Below are 5,917 nucleotides of genomic sequence, written 5' to 3' on the forward strand. Positions count from 1 at the left end.
ATTTTGAAGAACACTATAAATACCCCTTCTTCTACCTTGGAAGGGTTAGGCAACATACTACAAGCTGTTCTTGAGCTCTCTCTCTCTTACTCCATTGCTAGAAACACCAAAAGCCTCAGATCTCCCTCCTCCTCCACCCAAACTCAAATCCCTCCGGGGAATCATTAGAGGAGGACCCGATCTACCGTTCTACCAAGCCAAATCTCATTCCCCCTTGTATTCATTGAGAAGCTTGCTTCCTAGGGTTCCTTGGAAACCCTAGGTGGGCAAGAGGAGTCCGGAAGCATCCGGGCTGTGGATTTGCTCCGGGCAAGATTGTGAAGGTTTGGAGGCTACCTCAAAGTCTACCACAAGTGAGTGAGCTATTCCTTCGTGGGATAGGCTCCGGAGAATAGGGTGAGCCTTCGTGGCGCGGGGAATCCTTCGTGGGACCTCCACTCCTCCAAACGTGACGTACCTTGTTGCAAAGCAAGGGAACACGGGAATACATCCTCGTCTCCGCGTGCTATCGGTTATCTCTAACCGAACTCCTTACTTGTGATTTAACTGCCTGCGAGAGCCTTCGTGCTCGAGTTAGTTGTATCCTCATATAGGTTGCTTCACCTAGTTTGCATTAGGCTCACCTTTATATTCCGCAAAGCCTAATATTGCAAAGAAAGAATTAAAATCTGTAGAAACCTATTCACCCCCCCCTCTAGGTTTACCATCTCTATACTTTCAGAGAGGTTGCTACAGTAGTAAACAACTTCCAAGACTCAAATATTAAACAAAAATACTGTAGTAAAAACATGGGTTGTCTCCCATAAGCGCTTTTCTTTAACGCCTTTCAGCTAGGCGCAGAAAGTGTATATCAAGTGACATCGAGAGATGGAGCATTGACATTACCTTGGGCTTTACCCTTACCTTTCTTTTCCTTACTCTTTGGCTTAGGGAATATATGGCTACCCCCGGGTGTAGAGGTGAATTTTAGGGTGCCTTCTCTCACGTTTATGACTGCTCCCAATAGTTCCAGCAGGGATCTTCCGAGTGTGATGTGTCCTGTTCCTGCGCATTCAATGACAAGGTAATCAATGGATATTGTTACCCCAAGAATGGTTGTATGCACACCCGCAGCTATCCCTTTAGGAATTATAACGAGTTATCAATAAGAGTTATTCCTTCTCCCCCTTCAGTGAATTCCCAAAGTTTCAAAGATTTATGAATACCCTTAGGCATTAGGCAAAATTCAGTCATAATATCACAATTAGCACGAAGAGTTTGGTCACCTATGACAATTTTAATAGTAGGTTTCCACAATGAAGGTTCGAGTTCACTAAAACTTGATCAAGACGGTTACGAATGTATCCATAATTTTCATTTAAGCGAGATGCACTTGTCTCAAGAGTGTTTAATCTATTATGAATGCTAATAAGGGCTGAATCAAAGTTATTAGATGAATCATGTGATGCAACCAACTTCTTTATGGCATTAAAAGCTTGATCCCCATTACAATGAAGGAAATCTCCTCCCACTAGAGCATCCAAGGCATATCTATAGCGAATCATAAGACCAAAATAAAAATTACTAAGGAGCGAACTTAGAGTCATTTGAGGTTCAGTTTTACGATAAGAAGTAAAAATCCTGGACCAAGCATCTTTAAAACTTTCCTCATCCCCTTGTTTAAAAGTAAAAACTAATTCCTCAGGTGAAGTAGTAACAGGTACGAGCTAGACATGATAACAAAAGTAAACTAAATGCAAGTAACTAATTTTTTGTGTTTTTGATATAGCAAACAAGACGAGTAAATAAAGTAAAGCTAGCAACTAATTTTTTTGTGTTTTGATATAATGCAGCAAACAAAGTAGTAAATAAAATAAAGCAAGACAAAAACAAAGTAAAGAGGTTGAGAAGTGGAGACTCCCCTTGCAGCGTGTCTTGATCTCCCCGGCAACGGCGCCAGAAAATATGCTTGATGGCGTGTATTTCACACGTTCGTTGGGGAACCCCAAGAGGAAGGTATGATGCGCACAGCAGCAAGTTTTCCCTCGAGAAAGAAACCAAGGTTTATCGAACCAGGAGGAGCCAAGAAGCACGTTGAAGGTTGATGGCGGCGGGATGTAGTGCGGCGCAACACCGGAGATTCCGGCGCCAACGTGGAACCCGCACAACACAACCAAAGTACTTTGCCCCAACGAAACAAGTGAGGTTGTCAATCTCACCGGCTTGCTGTAACAAAGGATTAACCGTATTGTGTGGAAGATGATTGTTTGCGGAGAAAACAAGTAAAAACAAGTATTGCAGCAGATTTGTATTTTAGTATTAAAAGAATGGACCGGGGTCCACAGTTCACTAGAGGTGTCTCTCCCATAAGATAAAAGCATGTTGGGTGAACAAATTACGATCGGGCAATTGACAAATAGAGAGGGCATAACAATGCACATACATGTCATGATAAGTACAGTGAGATTTAATTGGGCATTACGACAAAGTACAAAGACCGCCATCCAACCGCATCTATGCCTAAAAAGTCCACCTTCGAGGTTATCATCCGAACCCCTCCGGTATTAAGTTGCTAAACAACAGACAATTGCATTAAGTATGGTGCGTAATGTAATCAACAACTACATCCTCGGACATAGCGCCAATGTTTTATCCCTAGTGGCAACAAGCACAACACAACCTTAGAACTTTCTGTCACTCGTCCCGTGTGTCAATGCGGGCATGAACCCACTATCGAGCATAAATACTCCCTCTTGGAGTTAAGAGCAAAAACTTGGCCAGAGCCTCTACTAATAACGGAGAGCATGCAAGATCATAAACAACACATATGTAATAACTTGATAATTAACATAACATGGTATTCTCTATCCATCGGATCCCGACAAACACAACATAGAGTATTACGGATAGATGATCTTGATCATGTTAGGCAGCTCACAAGATCCAACAATGAAGCACAATGAGGAGAAGACAACCATCTAGCTACTGCTATGGACCCATAGTCCGGGGGTGAACTACTCACTCATCACTCCGGAGGCGACCATGGCGGTGTAGAGTCCTCCGGGAGATGAATCCCCTCTCCGGCAGGGTGCCGGAGGAGATCTCCGGAATCCCCCGAGATGGGATTGGCGGCGGCGGCGTCTCGGTAAGGTTTTCCGTATCGTGGTTTTTCCCATCGGGGGTTTCGCGACGGAGGCTTTAAGTAGGCGGAAGGGCGAGTCGGAGGGCCGACGAGGGGCCCACACCATAGGGCGGCGCGGGCCCCCCTCTGGCCGCGCGGCCCTATGGTGGCGGCGCCTCGTCGCCCCACCTCGTATCCCTTTCGGTCTTCTGGAAGGTTCGTGGCAAAATAGGACCCTGGGTCTTGATTTCGTCCAATTCCGAGAATATTTCGTTACTAGGATTTCTGAAACCAAAAACAACAGAAAACAACAACTGGCTCTTCGGCATCTTGTTAATAGGTTAGTTCCAGAAAATGCACGAATATGACATAAAGTGTGCATAAAACATGTAGGTATCATCAATAATATGGCATGGATCATAAGAAATTATCGATACGTCGGAGACGTATCAATGACCTACAATGGATTCGTTCAGACCCGTACCCAAAAGATCTAGATCTAAGATTAGGATTTGCATAAGCTTACCACGACCGAAGTCATCGAAGTAGAGGAAGAAGACGACCATACGTGGCTAGTAGCCGCCGCCATAGCCACCGTCGCCGCTGCAAACCTCGCCGACCGTGTGGGTGAGGAAGAGCCGGCCATGTCGCTAGATCGGGAAGGGTGGATGAGCTCGAAATAGAGGGGAGATGGGGGATTTGGATTTGGCGGTGAGAGAGCCGCCCCTATATAAGGTGGCGAAATTTGGAGTGTGATCTAATTCATCCCACTGAGATTTCGCCTCCCGCGCCAGCTCGCGCCATCTCCCGCGGTGGCTCTGCGGGAACGCGGCGTTGTCGACTTTTGCGGAGACGAGGATGACTCGCTAGAAACGGCCGATCCGGGCGTTCCTCTAGGGCCTGGTCCGAGGATGCTTTGAGAACCGGTTCCTGCAACAACGCGGGCTTGGCCATGTAACTAAATGGACCGAAAATTGATAGCCCGATGCGAGCCAAGGCGAAGCCAGGCTACCAAACGCGCTCATAGTATGCCAGGAACACTTGTATTCTGATCCCTGTCTGACTGCATTTTTCGGATGAACGGTTGTTTTTGCTCTGACTGTTGGGACCTCCCATACAGTCAAGTCTTCATTTTCTTTAAATGATATAATTATTTGTTCATTGTATTTCCTTGCAGTGTGGTTCTTGAGTTGACAAACTTATTATTCATGTCCACGGTTTATTTTGCTTTGCTAGCTTTTGAAACTTTTTTTATCAGACGGCATCTGAAGAACCCTCAACGAGTACAGCAGACATAGTAAGTGAGCACACAGTAGACCGCAATTGGAGAAGCTGTCTGTTTCTTCCTTTCTTGAAATTCTGGAGAATTGTTCTTTGTGGAGATTTTTTTAAACATAAGGCCTTAGCCCAGCTTTAAATTAATAAAGCCACCAACGGCAGATACAAACGTGCTTACAAACAACTCACAGGAACAGGCACCACAAGCAAACTAAAGATCGAAACAAGAAACACCACTTGGAACGCCTACACCACAGCTAGACATCGAGGAGAGCACCAGGAAGGCAGCAAGAGCTTGGAGAGGCCACCGGACCGTGTCGTCGACCGCACCCACTAGGCAAATCTAGATCCAGCCTCCACCGTCTCCACCTCCGGAAAGAGACCCCTTGTCCCTTGCCCTGGATCGAAGGGCACCGTACCGCCGGGAGGCGAAGGAGTTCCCCCAAGAACACAGCGGAAAAGAGGGAGCTAGACTGCCAAAGGGAACGCCATCAGAGACGGGAGGGAACTTCACCGAGACCACCACCATCGCCGGAGCAACCACCACATCAGACCGGAGCTGCAGGAAGAAGACGCAGCGAAGAAGAAACGACGGAAGAGGGCACAGCCAACCCCCACGGATGAACAGGACCACCAAGGCATGGCCGCTCGCCAACCCAGCGTCGCTACTGCCGTAAAGGGGAACCCTTTCCCCTTTCACCCAGGCTCGAGGGCGTCGCCACCGGCAAGCAGGGGCAATGGAGAAGCAGAGCATCAAACCTGGCACCTGCCAGTCAACACGGGGAAAAAGCTTCGCCAAACAGAGCGAGTCGCCACGGCCACCTCAAACCGCCGGTGTTCACCCACCTCTGCAGTTCCCAAGACGGCGCCTTCAGGAAGGGGACCGACGTCGCAACGCCGCCGCCGTCCGCAAGGAAACACCAGGCTTTCGCCCACGCAGAGGAGGGTAGTGAGAGTGGTACCTCGACGAGGCCTTCAGGAAGGAGCGCGGCGCCGGCGGCGTCGTCCTCGTCGTGGTTGCCCAAAGGTTTCCCCCGGTACCACCAGCCAACACCACCCTCTGCCCAACACCTAAAATCGGCGGCCGAAACCACCGAGCTCCAGATCTGGCAGGGGAAGAACAAAACGAGGAAGAGGAGGCTTCATCTTCAGCTCTGGCAACCGGGCTGACGGCGCAGACCGGTGCCGCGACCCTCAACCTCCGTCGCCTCGCCGCCCGCGCGGCCGAGAACGACGGCCAGCACGCAACCACGGCCGCCGCCCGCCGCAGGGCCGACGCCGTCCACACCCGCCCAGGGCCGCCGCCCTGGCTCCCAGAGCCCCCACCGAGGCGGCCGCCGGCAGGGAGAGCCCACCGAGCAGCAGCCACGACCATGGCGAACCTCGCGCGGCGGTCCTCCACCTAGTCGCCGCGGGAGGAGCGAGGGCCAAAATCCCCGCCGCCCCCTTCACCGACGCCGCGTGCTTTGACGCCGGCGCCTCTGGGGGCGACGAGGAGGAGGGGAGGATGGAGGGGGGGCGGCGGCGGAGAGCGCTAGG

Source organism: Lolium rigidum, chromosome 5 (genome assembly GCF_022539505.1).
Source record: "Lolium rigidum isolate FL_2022 chromosome 5, APGP_CSIRO_Lrig_0.1, whole genome shotgun sequence".
NCBI lineage: Eukaryota > Viridiplantae > Streptophyta > Magnoliopsida > Poales > Poaceae > Lolium > Lolium rigidum.